This window comes from Myxocyprinus asiaticus, chromosome 36 (genome assembly GCF_019703515.2).
Source record: "Myxocyprinus asiaticus isolate MX2 ecotype Aquarium Trade chromosome 36, UBuf_Myxa_2, whole genome shotgun sequence".
In the NCBI taxonomy this organism is placed as follows: domain Eukaryota; kingdom Metazoa; phylum Chordata; class Actinopteri; order Cypriniformes; family Catostomidae; genus Myxocyprinus; species Myxocyprinus asiaticus.
Window position 1 is genome coordinate 35,647,738 of NC_059379.1, and position 16,059 is coordinate 35,663,796.

Genomic DNA, 16,059 nt, shown 5'->3' on the forward strand with positions numbered 1-16,059 from the left:
CTGCTGAACACAAATGAAGATTTTTAGAAAAATATCTCATCTCTGTAGGTCCATACAATGCAAGTGAATGGGTGCCAAAATTTTGAAGCTCCAAAAAATCACATAAGGGGAGCATAAAAGTACTCCAGACAACTCTGGCGATTAAATCCTTATCTTCAGAAGCTATATGAATGGTGTCGGTGAGAAACAGATCAATATTTAAGTCCTATTTTTATTATTATAAATTCTCATCCCTGCTCAGTCAATCTCCATTTCAGTTTCACATTCTTCTTCTTATGTTTTTGGTTAGGGTTTGAACCAACCATTTTGGCTAGTACAGTTTTAAGCTACCAGCCATTCAGAAGTTCTACTAGTCAAAACAAAATCTCATAAATAAACGATGTAATTAAAGATTCAAGTATATTTAATATTACATTTGTATTTCATGGGGGAGAATGGGGCACAAACTTACACTTTTGGTATTCTTAAGTTTGTGTAAATACACTTGGGGTTCAGAGTATTTTTCTTTTTTCACATTAATAGTACACATCTGGTACAAATATGTGGTTTTGTTTTATTAATATGGTGTATAGATTTTTCATCATCTATCTGGAAAGAAGTGAAGTGAAATGTTACAACATGCCCCATAGGCGGGCCACACTGTAACGACTATATGACAGAATAAAATTCCCCTCTATCAATTGTATCAAAACTTGCACCAAGTTTGCCTCGTTTTGAATAAACACTAAAAACAGAGATGAAAATAGAACACTTAGCAATAACTTTTCTGTGAAATTTTACTTTACTGTAAAATGAAATTTGAGATATCTCTAAGTTTTATTTATTTTATTGCCACAATTTTTCTCTAAACAGTATTGATATGGAGACAAGTAAACAAATGACGTTTTGTCTTACCAGTGTTTGTGGAAACTTTTAAACCATGTGTTACAACTAGGCCTGCATTAGTTTGTGCTCCACTCTCCATGTTATACAGAAATGACAACAACATCCTTTCATCACAGAAATTAATTTAGCAGTGGAAACTCTCCCTCTACTTTCTTCTCTCCTCCTCCATTATGCAAGAACAGCTTTGCCTGGCTGACATTCCTGTAGGTTTTCCCTACATTCAGGCCTTTCAAGATGGGCATTTTGGCAGAATTTTGAAGTGTATTTGACCGATCAGTTGCGATCATACCAATCATAAAGTTACTTTCTTTATGATCTTTTAATTAAAACCAGATTTTGTGTTTAAAAAAGAAATCAAACTTGTCATTAAGAACAACAACAGAGTTGGTTTATCTTTTAACCTCTTTTGTAATTTAATACAATACCACAACAATACTGTATACTACAATACAAGTTTCAGCAATTATTACAATATGAAAATTTGATACAAGCATGCATAGTTTACAAACAACCAACAAATTGTCATGACAACGGTTCTGATGCTTCCATTGCATGTTTTATAGCAGTGTTCCATCCGCATCGCTGGAAGAATGTATTGTTACAATAAAATGGAAAAGGTTTGTATTCACATTACTTACTCAAATACCCAACCCTAATCCATGCAAACACAGAAACACACACACACACACAAACCACATTTGTCTCCTTTCCTTTGGAAATAAAAGGAGGCCAATGAAAGGAAGAGTGTTTCAGAGAAAGCACAGGCTGTCTGTGGCAGACAAAGCATCTCCAAAATATCGTCCTCAGCCGGGCGCTGCTCAGCGGGCCGTAATTCAGCTTTAAATATTTGATAAGACTGAGAGCACTGGAATATGCAGCAGAGCTGTGACGGGGTTCATGCATAGCAAAGCATGTTGGAGGCTATGCCGTCTCTATCACTCTAAATCGCTAGTGCAGCCAGAGGGGAAACGGAACGACGCTATCTGATGAAGGTCACAGAGGAACAGCGGCTCCGCTTACACATGCAGGATCTCGTGGTGAAGCAGTCATTAACTGTGACAGACAGACACCTGGTCTCTCTCTGAACATATAAATACATCTCTATGTTGTGTCTCTTTTGCGCAGACACATGCATTCAAGCTGTCATATGCAATCTCCTGACCGGAGCTCTGAAAATGTCTCATGATCTACACCAATAGTTGTGGCAGACAGCAAGTATTCTCATTGGAGTTTCTCATTGGAATCTGTGTTGCCTGACAGGCAGCTTAAAAACAGACTGCTTTAATAACCACACATACTTTTCAAAATAATCTTATGACCACAAAGAGTGTCACGTTACCGTTTTGCATGCTAGCAGGCCATGCATGAGATACCTGTTGTGGCTTGCTGGTAACAGTTAAAGTCAAGCTAAAAATCCCATTAACTAACCCTTCTCCATAGACGATTTGATTTTTAACTTATAATTTATATAAAACAGACCAGTCATGAGCTCCAGGGTTGCTAATCAATGGTTAATGCTTCTGTTGAAGCCATCATTGTGTAATTTAATGTAATACATTTTTTTAAACAAGCCCGGTTGACAGGCGCACACACCTGCATGCTCTAGTTTACAGTAGTAGGATAGAGAAGAGCATATCACTTGCACGAGAGATTCTCGGTTGATCGCACGACATGCATGCGATACCAGTCTATAAATCACTTATAAAGTGCCGAAAGCAAGATGAATATCATAAAATTTGCTTCGGCGGCCCGAAATTTCACTTTGCTGGCTGCCGCAAATGTTCAATGCAGGAAAACCCCTGTTAGAAATCCTTTAGAAAAAAATAGGGGAAAAATACTACCGAAAGCAGGCTTTTGAACTGTGTAATGTTATATTTTACTGCAAATTCGTAAATTATACTTTTGTTTTTTTTACTTAAAATTTTTAAAACACCTACTGACTGTTTTGGAAGGTTCATGTGTTACTGCCAAATATCTATTTCTCTATGGAGAAAATGAATCCGATTTTTACGCCTGGAACGCAACCATTGCACTCTATGGCCACGTTCACACAGCAGCAGAATACGGTTGTCAGACCCGTTTTGAGTTTAATACAGTTACGTTCACACACAGTTCAGTTATTTTCGAGAGTGACAACAGCATTCTATAACCGAACTGACAATAGCAAATTTTCAGGTCTCACAACCGCAATTTTCAGCAATCCTGTGCTGTGTGAACGGAACCGTACTGGACAACTTGTTGTTAGTCACGTCATGTACAGTGAAAGCCACGCTGCACCTTACACAAGTGTGCCTCGTGTGTTTTATGTGGGGTTTCGTTCACTCACGGAGACAGAGAAATGAGCTGTGTCATCCGAAATGTCTTCCACCAGAGCTTCTCACAGGCACGAGCCACGTAACACAAAAGCTGCGCTTTACACACGGTTAAAAAGCATTTAAAGCTGCTGCCGGTTAATTATGATCTGATGGATTAACTCGCGCTTCAATTGGACTTGTTTATTCAATAACGCGGTGTCAATTGTGATAAGACATGCCGTTGTATTGCCGTCACAATTTCTTAGTCACCATCACTATGGTTACAGCTGTTAGAATTCGGTTGTGACTTTGGTTGTTCGTTCATACAAACAGTATTCGAGCTGCTACTGTCAGCTGTTGTATGAACGGGACATTTCAAGACTCACACCTGTAAGTAAATACAGTTGTGAATCCCAAATCCTGACTGTGTGAATGTAGCCTATGAATGTCCTGAGGTCTCAGCAACACCCCTTCTACACTGAGAGAGGCAGCATGCTGCAATATGACGAAACTACACGCAACTGCTCCCATTATAAACATGTGACAAAGACACCTTCATTTAGGGTTGCAGCCATGTACATTTGCTTATCTACGGTATTGAGAAAAAAAATGCAACCAGATGGACAGTCTCACCCGCTCCTGTGCATCTCCTTTCCTCCTTCTCTGCCTGTCAGACTCGTCAACTTGCCCCACACACACATTCAGCAGAGAAAATGTCAGAGAGAAGCGAGGTGAGGGGGTCTGACATAAGTGAGTGTGTGTGTGAGTTAAAGCAGTGTTTCTCAACTGGTGGGTCGCAGCTCTATTCGGACTGGGTCGCGGACAGCAGGGAAAGAACAATGCCATGGGTCTCCCATTGAAGATATTTCGGCGGCCGCCCAAGTGATCGCCTATTTAGGACTGCCGAAGCAGATTTAATGATAATCTCACAATCAGCTAAAGGCTTCTCATCTGCACTTTCGCACAAGTGTACCGGAACCAGCTCATGATCATGATCTGCTCTTCTCTCTGGCGCACATGTGCAACAAACGGGCTTCCCTCGATATTGCGGAGCACAGACCTCAAAACTGATGTGACCAATGTCAATTCTAGTGAGACAATTTTCTAGTTTAAAGCATTACGCCGGAAGTCAAGTCAAACCTCTCAAACAGTAGGCAGCCCTGACATGCCAAACAGCACTGAGGAGGAAAACAGCAACACTGTGCAATGCGCTAATAAATAAAATAAAATCATTACGCATCACCTTTACAAAATTGTTTCACGATTTTACATGAGTAAAAGTAACTCATGTTTTGACAAAATGTTATAGTTTCATTTGAAATAATCTAATGGTAGAATCTATTAGACCTCATTTTATATGAACAGGGGCAGTTGTAGTTAAAGTTTCAAGATGTGTTTCAGCTTGTACTTATTTTTTCATAAATACTATAATTTGTTATTATTATTACTATTATTTAAGACTAGCTACACTGACCTAACCATGGTAATGAGGAGCCTTTCCTCCTGTGTAATATGTATGTTCTGTTTGAATTATGTTTGAAATTAGGAAACAAACGGGATAATAATGGGCTCATATAAGTAAATATTCTCTTCAGTTTTTAAAAGGGTGGAGAGAAACCTTCCTGTCGCTTTTGTTGTTGATGTCAACAACAAAAATAATGTCACTTGATGCATGTCCTTGTTCTTGAAAACCATGAACAAAACTCTGCAACATAAAAGGAAATGCGACCCAGGATACATTAAATACAGGTTACGTTTTTACTACGGTGGGTCGCCACTTGATTTCCAATGTAAAATCTGTTCTGAAGCAAAACCAGTTGAGAACCACTGAGTTAAAGATACAGACAGGAACAGTCTGGCTGCGCTGTTGCGCATCTACAGTATATGTTAATTATGAATAATCATAGGACATTACTTTAAAAGCTCACACAGCTGATGTTATTTTTCATTTAGTAGTTAATTTAACATGCTATGCTAACATGTAAACTAACATGCTTTAGTTATATAACATGTTATAGTTACATGCTATTTTTTTATCATGTTTATAAATCGGTTTATTATTATAATTCTGTTAGCTTTCTTATTTATTTTATTTATTTTCAAAAGGGAGACTTTTTTTTACACATACTTCAATTTAAAAAATGGTTTCAAGTTTCAATTATAATAAAACATTTGTTCAACCAAAAAAAAAAAAAAAAAAAGTTTCCGCCCAGGAAGTCTCAATCACGGCTGTTACTGATTCAGTTCAAATGTCAAAGAGAGGCAAAGGTGATGTTTAGAATACTAGCATACTGTTTAATGCATATTGTGCAAGATGTACTATATACTGCCTACTATTTCTTAAAAATAGAATGTGCAACAGTATGCGGTGTGCAGCGATAAATGCCTCAGACCTTAAACACTTTATTGTTCTCACATAACTGTTACACTATTATAATGTTATTCTGTGCATTTAAACCAATTTTGTGTAAGAATGCTTTAACTCTTGAGTTAGGAAAGCTAACTCGAGTTAGGAAAGCTACGACTATTTTGCCATTCTGAAAATACACAGAGACCATGTAGTATTCCAAGTAATAATGCAGTATGTAAGATTTACAACCTCAAGTAGAACTTCATCCTCATAAAACCTTAAAATGGAGCAAAAGGTTTGGACGCCCAGCCAAAACAATTCAAACAACCAGTTTCAGTTTAATGGACAATTCCTGTTCCTACACAAAGCTGGCAGAGAGAGAAGAGAGAGAGGGAGAGAGAGAGAGTGAGTGTGTGTGTGTGTGTGTGTGTGTGTGTGTGTGTGTGTGTGTGTGTTCTGCTCCAGAGAAAGCTCCACATTCCTTCTGCCGGCCTGAGAAAAGCCAGAGCCATGAGAACCAACCACACTGCAGAGAGAAACACATGCCGACAGGAGGAAAGGTACTTTCCCACTTTTCTCTGACACATCTCACCACACACATACAATAAATGAAACCCAACCAGCACAATGAGCTCCTCATTACATCCAATAACAGCATAAACACACTTTCATCTTCTCAGCCGATCTGAACGACCTCATCAATAAACAGAGCAGGGCGGTACTGGGATATTACACTAGAAAAAAAACAACTCTGTTCTCATTTATTTCATTATTTAATACAACACTATATATATATATATATATATATATATATATATATATATATATATATATATATATATGTGTGTGTGTGTGTGTGTGTGTGTACGTGTGTGTGTGTGTGTGTGTGTATATATATATATATGTGTGTGTGTGTGTGTGTGTACGTGTGTGTGTGTGTGTGTGTGTGTATATATATATATATATATATATACACACACACGCACGCACGCACACCGATCAGCCACAACATTAAAACCACCTGCCTAATATTGTGTAGGTTGCCCTCATGCCACCAAAACAGCACCAACCCTAGTGACTATTCTTCTCACCACAATTGTACAGAGCGGTTATCTGAGTTACCATAGACTTTGTCAGTTTGAACCAATCTGGCCATTCTCTGTTGACCTCTCTCGTTAACAAGGCATTTCGGTCTGCAAAACTGCCACTCACTGGATGTTTTTTGTTTTTGGCATTATTCGGAGTAAATTCTAGAGACTGTTGTGTGTGAAAATCCCAGGAGATCAGCAGTTACAGTAATAGTCAAACCAGCCTGCATGGCACCAACAGGCATGAGATGAGTGAGTGCTCACTGATTATGAAACCGATAATAGTTTTTTGATTATTACCATATTATTTCAGTGAGTTTTTTAATAACTGTTGTCAGTTTCATTTCGTTTTAGTTTTTCATTTACTTTGCAATATTTATTTTATTTTAGATTATGAAAATGTTTTTAAACCAATAGTTTTCGTCTTAGTTATAGTTTATGAAAATAACCTTTTTTTGGCCTTTTATGGTGTATTGGTACATTCGCTTCATTGTATGAACACTGAACAGTGTCGACTTTCTATTAAAAGTCGTCTTTTGTGTTCCATGGAAGAACAAAAGTCATACAGGTTTGGAACAACATTATTTTCATTTTAGCTGAACTATTCCTTTAAAACGTCCTGCTCATCATGTTTCTGGAACAAGACTGATTCCTAAGATCACTCTCGCCCTGTCTCTCTCTCTCTTGGACCTGAGAGGCATAATTAGAAACAGCCGCAATATGCACAGTGCTGCATTGAAGGAGCTGTTTGCTAAATGGGTCATAGTGCAACCATGCCCTTCCTCCCTCAAACACACACCTACACACACCATTTCAGGCAGTACACTTCTCAGTGGCTCAAGAAGATTAAATGCTCCTCCAGATTTTGCCCCAGAGAGAGAGAGAGAGAGAGAGAGAGAGAGAGAACTGGACGACATAATTAGCTTACTTTACTGTAATAAACTAAGAGGCCTGTCAAAACACAAAACGTCTCCGCCCACTGTCACCACAGCAGTCACTAGACGACCCCTGGTGCAACACCAACCCAAAAACCAGCCACACCATCCTTCCCTGTCTCCACTAACAGGGGTTTTCCTGACAGCTGCAGTTCTGTCCGACACCCACCATCTGTCCGGGCGGCTCATGTGTCCTCTACGGCACTGATTTAATAAGCATACACCAGGAAAAACCCCCCTGCACAGTGAGCTCTGATACAGCAGGTCTGCCCATGATAGTTTTATCGGTTTATAGTTTTATCGGCTTTACCAGGGCTCTGAAAGGTGCTGGTATTTTTAACCATTTAAGTTAGCGGCCCGTAAGCAAAGCAGCCATAGCAGTAGACACAACACGATTGACTGCACCGCACTAGCAGATGGTTGATAAACATCCTGTTCGACGAAACCATGAACCGTTCTGTGCCATCTCATATTCAGAACAAATACGCATTTTTATGGAATTTAAGAGATAGTTTACTTACCTCCTTGCTGGCCTTGAGATGCAGCAAATACCGAAGAAGGAGTTAAATAAACTTAAGAGTCAGGCAAAAATAATGAAGTGTTGAAACAAACAATTGCAAGTTTCTCTCTAAAGCGTCTTTTGGTCTTTAAAAGAGGCAGCGTGCTTTGAAAAGATCTGCTCAGACGCTGGAAATAAGAGAGCGAGAGAAGCACTCCACTGCCGCAGCACTCAAAAAAACAGGGCGAGGAGGATGAAAAATTGAGGCAGATCGCTCACTCCCTCCCTCCCTCGTGCTTGTCTCTCTCTCTCTCTCTCTCTCTCTCTCTCTCTCTCTCTCTCTCTCTCTCTCTCTAAGTGTTGGACTATCAACGTCATCAGCAGTGCTGGGAACAAGTCCGATCCGTTCACTGAGCGAAGTCTCTCAGCCTGCCTAGGTGTGGATCTGGGTTAGACTGCCTGCTTCCTCCAGAGCCTGGTTACACAAGCATATAACACACTCTTTCATACACACTACACCACTGCAGCGACCAGGAAGCTCTTCAGACCCACATACTGAAAGAACAAGCACACACAGGCTGGTATTTTTAGCCCTCATCTTGTTTTGTTAGCTCTGTTGATGCAGTGGCTCTGTGTGCGGTGAGCAAATCAGTGTGGCACTGTAGAGAGTGAAATGAAAGAATGCAAAGGGGGGAGATGCAATGGAGGCAAGTAAACCATGAAAAGGGCGTTGCTATGTACAGTGTAACTAATCGCCCACCATCACAGGTGGCACAGCCGCCCACAGTATGACTCATACTGATGAGTAGGCCAATGGCACACACACGTACCATACACTTTAAAAAAATTCTTTCATCATTTACTCATGGTCATGTTTTTTCTAACCTGTATGACTTTATTTTCTTCCATGGAACACAAGGGCTACATTCACACAGTCAGTGTTTGGAACTGACAATAGTATTTACTTTCAGGTGTGAGTCTTGAAATGTCCTGTTCATACAACAGCTTACAGTAGCAGTTCAAATACTGTCTGTATGAATGAACAATCAAAGTCACAACCGAATTCTAACAGCTGTAACCATAGTGATGGTGACTAAAGTAAATACCAAAGATGGCGACATCCATCACTCCAGCATGTCTCATCACAACTGACGCCGCGTTTTTAAATTAACAAGTCGAATCGAGGCGCAAGTTCATCCATCAGATCATAACTAAACTACAGCGGCTTTGAATGCTTTTTAACCACGTGCAGACCACAGCTTTTGTGTCATCCAGCTTGTGCCCACGAGCAGCCAGTGGAAAACAGCGGCTGAATCATCGGATGACAAGCAGCTAATATCTCCATCTCCTTGAGTTAACGAATCCCCACATGAAACACACGAGACACACGTGTATAGTGCAGTGTGCCTCTCACATTATATGACGTGACAGACTAGTTGTCCAGTACGGTTCCATTCACACAGCTAGCGTTTGCAGAGAATGCAGCTGTGAGACCTTAAAATTTGCAGGTGTCAGTTATTCACTCTCGTAAATAACCGAACTGTGTGTGAACGTAACTGGATTAAGTATTTAAAACAGGACTGACAACCGTATTCTGCTGCTGTGTGAACGTGGCCAAAAGGAGACATTAGGCAGAATGTCTAGAGTGCTGTTTTCCACACAATAAAACTTACTGGGGACAAACACTGTCAAGCTCCAAAAGACCAAAATGCAACAAAGTAGAAGTCCTGCTGTATTCCAAGTCTTCTGAAGCCGTACAACTGCTTTATGAGAGAAGCACACCAAAATTTAAGTAAATCCCATGTGCCCATTTAAATTTTTAAAAGTACATCTTTTTGCATTTCTGCGACAGCTAAAGAGTCACTAGCGAGTCAATATAAGGAAGAAACGTGGTGCTGAGTTGATGACTTGACTGTGACAATTAACAAGTAGGAAATATAGACATTATCTGGAATTTGAACAAAAACAAACTTTTCTATAAAAATGTTTAGAAAGTTACTTAAGTAATTAGCAATGTTTACTTTTTATGTTTATGTAATGAGTAGTGTAATCTGATTACAATTTCAGAGGATGAGTAATTTGTTGTAGGGTTGCAATGGTATGAGATTTTCACGGTATGATAACTGTCCCAGAAAATATCACAGTTTCACGGTATTACTCAATTATTATTATCAGTTACAGTGACCCTTAAAGGAGTGAAAACAGAAGGTTTTTTTTTTTTTAGGCTTTATTATAATTGAAACTTGAAACCATTTTTTTTTAATGGAAGTATGTGTAGGGGGCCTGGGTAGCTCAGTGGTAAAATACGCTGGCTACCACCCCTGGAGTTCGCTAGTTCGAATCCCAGGGCGTGCTGAGTGACTCCAGCCAGGTCTCCTAAGCAACCAAATTGGCCCGGTTGCTAGGGAGGGTAGAGTCACATGGGGTAACCTCCTCGTGGTCGCTATAATGTGGTTTGTTCTCGGTGGGGAGCATGGTGAATTGAGCGCGGATGCCGCAGTGGATGGCGTGAAGCCTCCACACGCGCTATGTCTCCGTGGCAACGCGCTCAACAAGCCACATGATAAGATACGCGGGTTGACTGTCTCAGATGCGGAGGCAACTGGGATTCGTCCTCCGCCACCCAGACTGAGGCAAATCACTATGCGACCACCAGGACTTAGAGTGCATTGGGAATTGGGCATTCCAAATTGGGAGAAAAAGGAAAAAAAAAAAAAAAAAAATAATTAAAATAAATAAGAAAGCTAACAGAATTATAATAAACCGATTTATAAACAAGATAAAAGAAATAGCATGTAACTATAACATGTTATATAACTAAAGCATGTTAGTTTACATGTTAGCATAGCATGTTAAATTAACTACTAAATGAAAAATAACATCAGCTGTGTGAGCTTTTAAAGTAATGTCCTATGATTATTCATAATTAACATATACTGTAGGTATGTGACAGCGCAGCCAGACTGTTCCTGTCTGTATCTTTAACTCAGTGGTTCTCAACTGCTTTTGCTTCAGGACAGATTTTACTTTGGAAATCAAGTGACGAGGTCTGCGTGCCGCAATATCGAGAGAAGCCTGGTTGTTGCACGCGCGCATCAGAAAGAAGAGTATATCATGATCGCGAGCTGTTTCCATTACACTCGTGCGAAAGTGCAGATGAGAAGCCTTTAGCTGATTGTGAGATTATCATTAAATCTGCCTCGGCAGTCCTAAATAGGCGATCACTTGGGTGACCGCCGAAATATCTTCAATGGGAGACCCATGGCATTGTTCTTTCCCTGCTGTCCGCGACCCAGTCCGAATAGAGCTGCGACCCACCAGTTGAGAAACACTGCTTTAACTCACACACACACTCACTTAAGTCAGACCCCCTCACCTCGCTTCTCTCTGACATTTTCTCTGCTGAATGTGTGTGTGGGGCAAGTTGACGAGTCTGACAGACAGTCGATTAGGAAAGGAGATGCGCATGCGCAGGTGAGATTTTCCGCCCGGTTGCATTTTTTTTCTCAATACCGTAGATAAGCAAATGTACATGGTATGATAACCATCCATTTTCATACCGTGGTATACTGTGAAACCAGTATACCGCTGCAACCCTAATTTGTAGTGGATTCATTTTTGGATAACTTACCCAACACGAAGGGAACCAATGGCATTCAGGCATCATTTATGTCAAACCTGGTGCAACGTATTCATGTGGCATTTCAGAATATACACAAATGATATTTGAGAGCTGCAAGGTAGGGCAAGATTTTTAGTGAAGTAAAATTTCGGTCTGCTCATTACACAAAGCTATTGTATGGCTTCAGAAGACATGAAATACAGGTCTTTTATGGCACTTTTATCATTTTTAGAGCTAGAGTGTGTCTGTCCCCATGAGTAAATAATGACAATTTTTAGTTTGGGGTGAACTATTCCTTTAAAGATCACACAAAGGCAAAGCAAGAGAGGCTATGGCCATGATTCCTCCTCACAGCCCCAGACAACTTTCTCAGCAGCGCTGGATTTAAACGGCCACACTGGGTTGAAATACAAGCCTGCTGAAAAACATTAGTCAACGGGAGCACTCACACAGAGGACACAATAATACTCATAAATTAAAATGAAGGGACAGGCATTTGGCTCACAGGTAGGATGTCCTTGGTTTAGATGTGGCGTAGAATACAGTAGAGGATTAAAGGAAAGTGTGTTGTGCCCACTGGTGTGAGCGGGACACAGACAGAAGGCCGGACTGTGTGTGTTCATGAGGGTGGGCTTCCTTACACTCCACTGGCTGTGCCCACCTCAAGGGCAGGACATCATAATCAGTCTCATGATGCAAGAGGAACTGTGTAAAAACTAAACGGCTCTGTCCCATGGACAGAGGTAAGGATTAAGATCAAAATAATAAAGACAGTGGCTTTGTTTTCCACACAATTGTTCATTGTGGAACTACATCCGTTCTGATAAAATTTGTCAATCCTCCATCAAGCACACAGAAAGCAAGAACTTCATTTAAAATAGCTTTGATGCAAGTGTGTGATGCTGTTATAACCGCAACGCCCGAGTTCCGTTCTGTGCCAATAACAATAGAGGCGATTCCCTTCAAAACAAAAGGTATGGACGACTCCATGAATGATTTAGTGTTGTTTAGGGCTGCAACTAATGACTATTTTGATAATCGATTAATCTTTGATTATTTCTTTGATTAATCGGATAACCAAATTTCCTGCATTTTATTAAAATGTTGTTGTTTTTTTATCCCCTTTTATCCCAATTTGGAATGCCCAGTTCCCACTATTTACTAGGTCCTCGTGGTGGCACGGTTACCTCAATCCGGGTGGCGGAGGACAAGTCTCAGTTGCCTCCGCTTCTGAGACAGTCAATCCACGCATCTTATCACGTGGCTCGTTGTGCATGACACCACGGAGACTCGCAGCATGTGGAGGCTCATGCTACTCTCCGCGATCAACACACAACTTACCACGTGCCCCATTGAGAGCGAGAACCACTAATCACGACCACGAGGAGGTTACCCCATGTGACTCTACCCTCCCTAGAAACTGGGCCAATTTGGTTGCTTAGGAGACCTGGCTGGAGTCACTCAGCACGCCCTGGATTCGAACTCGCGACTCCATGGGTGGTAGTCAGCATCAATACTCGCTGAGCTACCCAGGCCCCCTAAAATGTTATTTTTTAAGAAAAAGAAATGATAAAGGGTGTAATGATTTGGTTTGGTTTACTGTACTGAACGATTCTATATTCTCACAAAACTTTGAACAAAGCCTGAATAGTTATGTTTGATTATTATTATTACTTTCAGGACATATGCAAAACAGTTCATTTCCTTTACTTGTAAAACTTAAAAAAATACTGTTTATTAAAGAATAATATGATCCATCAGGGATGGAGTGGGACAAAAGAATCAACCCAGCAGAGGGCAATGGTGACACCAGAATAGAAATATTAATAATTCTGCCCAGCTGAAAAATAATTATGTTAGATGCATATGCTTGTTCACAGTCAATGATTACATACATTTTAAGTATTTTAAATTTATTTTGTAAGTTTTAAAACCATATTGTCACTGATAATATGTTTCTAAAGTATTCTTTTCAAAGAATACATTTTTAAGGGTAGTGCATGCTTATCCAGTAAAATAATATTTGCCATAGTATAAATTTACTTGTGAAATCAGACATTACATTTGGCACTATCAGGACAATCAAATATCAGAGCCCTTAGCATTACTATACATTATATTCAGTATTATTTACTGTTTAACATAGCACAACCATCAATAAACGCAGTGCAGATTCACTCTTGTGCTGAAAAGTCTCATCCTGGTGCTAATTAGGGCTGGGCGATAGGACGCTGTTATCAGATATCGACGATATCTTCCAAAGATCCCGATGCCGATTGTGACACTCAAAAACAGACGCTGATCGACTTCGGTTTCGGGAAATGGCAAAACCATGGATCTGGTAAGTTGCCAAATATATTAAACAGTGGCCAGGGTGTGAAACTAGCACCCACCACCCGCAAAATGCGACAAGGCTGAATCCAGTTCACAAGCTCCTCATCCAAATGTATTTCATGCGTGAGTAATTTTGTTCATCTGCCCGCAAGAGGCGGGATAGCTGTAAGATGTCTCGGAGTGACACATGACAAGAAATGCTGTTAGTCACAAAGACACGCGCTTGAAGAAACACACTTTATTGTATTTTTAAGAACAGACAAAAGAAAAGCCGTCAATGCTCGTGTTTGATTCGCTGTTAGTTCAGAGGCATGCAGTGCAAGCCTGTCTCATGGAACAAGCGCATGTAAAGAGTTTTCACTCTTTTTCTCTCTGTTTCATTCGTCTGAAAACTGTTTATAAGAATAATGACGTCTATGAGAATGCGGCAAATTATCTCCGATCATCTAGGGAGGTGCTGTGAGTTTAGTTCGCTTAATTTCCACACGGTTGGCATGCATTGTGAACGCAGTTCTGCAGGTTGAGTAATATATACAGTTGTGCTCAAAAGTTTGCATACCCTTGCAGAAATTGTGAAATTTTGGCATTGATTTTGAAAATATGACTGATCATGCAAAACAATTGTCTTTTATTTAAGGATAGTGATCATATGAAGCCATTTATTATCACATAGTTGTTTGGCTCCTTTTTAAATCATAATGATAACAGAAATCACCCAAATGGCCCTGATCAAAAGTTTACATACCCTTGAATGTTTGGCCTTGTTACAGTCACACAAGGTGACACACACAGGTTTAAATGGCAATTAAAGGTTAATTTCCCACACCTGTGGCTTTTTAAATTGCAATTAGTATCTGTGTATAAATAGTCAATGAGTTTGTTAGCTCTCACGTGGATGCACTGAGCAGGCTAGATACTGAGTCATGGGGAGCAGAAAAGAACTGTCAAAAGACCTGCGTAACAAGGTGATGGAACTTTATAAAGATGGAAAAGGATATAAAAAGATATCCAATGCCTTGAGAATGCCAGTCAGTACTGTTCAATCACTTATTAAGAAGTGGAAAATTCAGGGATCTCTTGATACCAAGCCAAGGTCAGGTAGACCAAGAAAGATTTCAGCCACAACTGCCAGAAGAATTGTTCGGGATACAAAGAAAAACCCACATGTAACCTCAGGAGAAATACAGGCTGCTCTGGAAATAGATGGTGTGGTTGTTTCACAATACGACGATACTTGAACAAAAATGAGCTGCATGGTCGAGTTGCCAGAAAGAAGCCTTTACTGCGCCAATGCCACAAAAAAGCCAGGTTACAATATGCCCGACAACACCTTGACACGCCTCACAGCTTCTGGCACACTGTAATTTGGAGTGACGAGACCAAAATAGAGCTTTATGGTCACAACCATAAGTGCTATGTTTGGAGAGGGGTCAACAAGGCCTATAGTGAAAAGAATACCATCCCCACTGTGAAGCATGGTGGTGGCTCACTGATGTTTTGGGGGTGTGTGAGCTCTAAAGGAACAGGGAATCTTGTGAAAATTGATGGCAAGATGAATGCAGCATGTTATCAGAAAATACTGGCAGACAATTTGCATTCTTCTGCACGAAAACCGTGCATGGGACGCTCTTGGACTTTCCAGCATGACAATGACCCTAAGCACAAGGCCAAGTTGACCCTCCAGTGGTTACAGCAGAAAAAGGTGAAGGTTCTGGAGAGGCCATCACAGTCTCCTGACCTTAATATCATCGAGCCACTCTGGGGAGATCTCAAACATGCGGTTCATGCAAGATGTCCAAAGACTTTGCATGACCTGGAGGCATTTTGCCAAGACGAATGGGCAGCTATACCACCTGCAAGAATTTGGGGCCTCATAGACAACTATTACAAAAGACCGCACGCTGTCATTGATGCTAAAGGGGGCAATACACAGTATTAAGAACTAAGGGTATGCAGACTTTTGAACAGGGGTCATTTAATTTTTTTCTTTGTTGCCATGTATTGTTTTATGATTGTGCCATTCTGTTATAACCTACAGTTGAATATGAATCC

At 40.3% G+C, this 16,059-nt stretch overlaps 1 protein-coding gene across 4 annotated transcripts in view; it reads right to left on the reverse strand.

Moving 5' to 3' along the window:
• Window positions 1-16,059, reverse strand: part of jmjd1cb (jumonji domain containing 1Cb) — a 238,342-nt gene that overhangs the window by 82,876 nt on the left and 139,407 nt on the right. Inside the window, exon 1 of one of the 4 annotated variants that reach the window (XM_051673705.1) lies at window positions 8,074-8,519. The exons of the other annotated variants lie outside the window; for them this stretch is intronic. The gene's annotated coding sequence lies outside the window, so the exon portion shown is untranslated. Of the gene's footprint in view, window positions 1-8,073; window positions 8,520-16,059 lie in introns of those variants that run through there. 4 annotated transcript variants of the gene reach the window in all.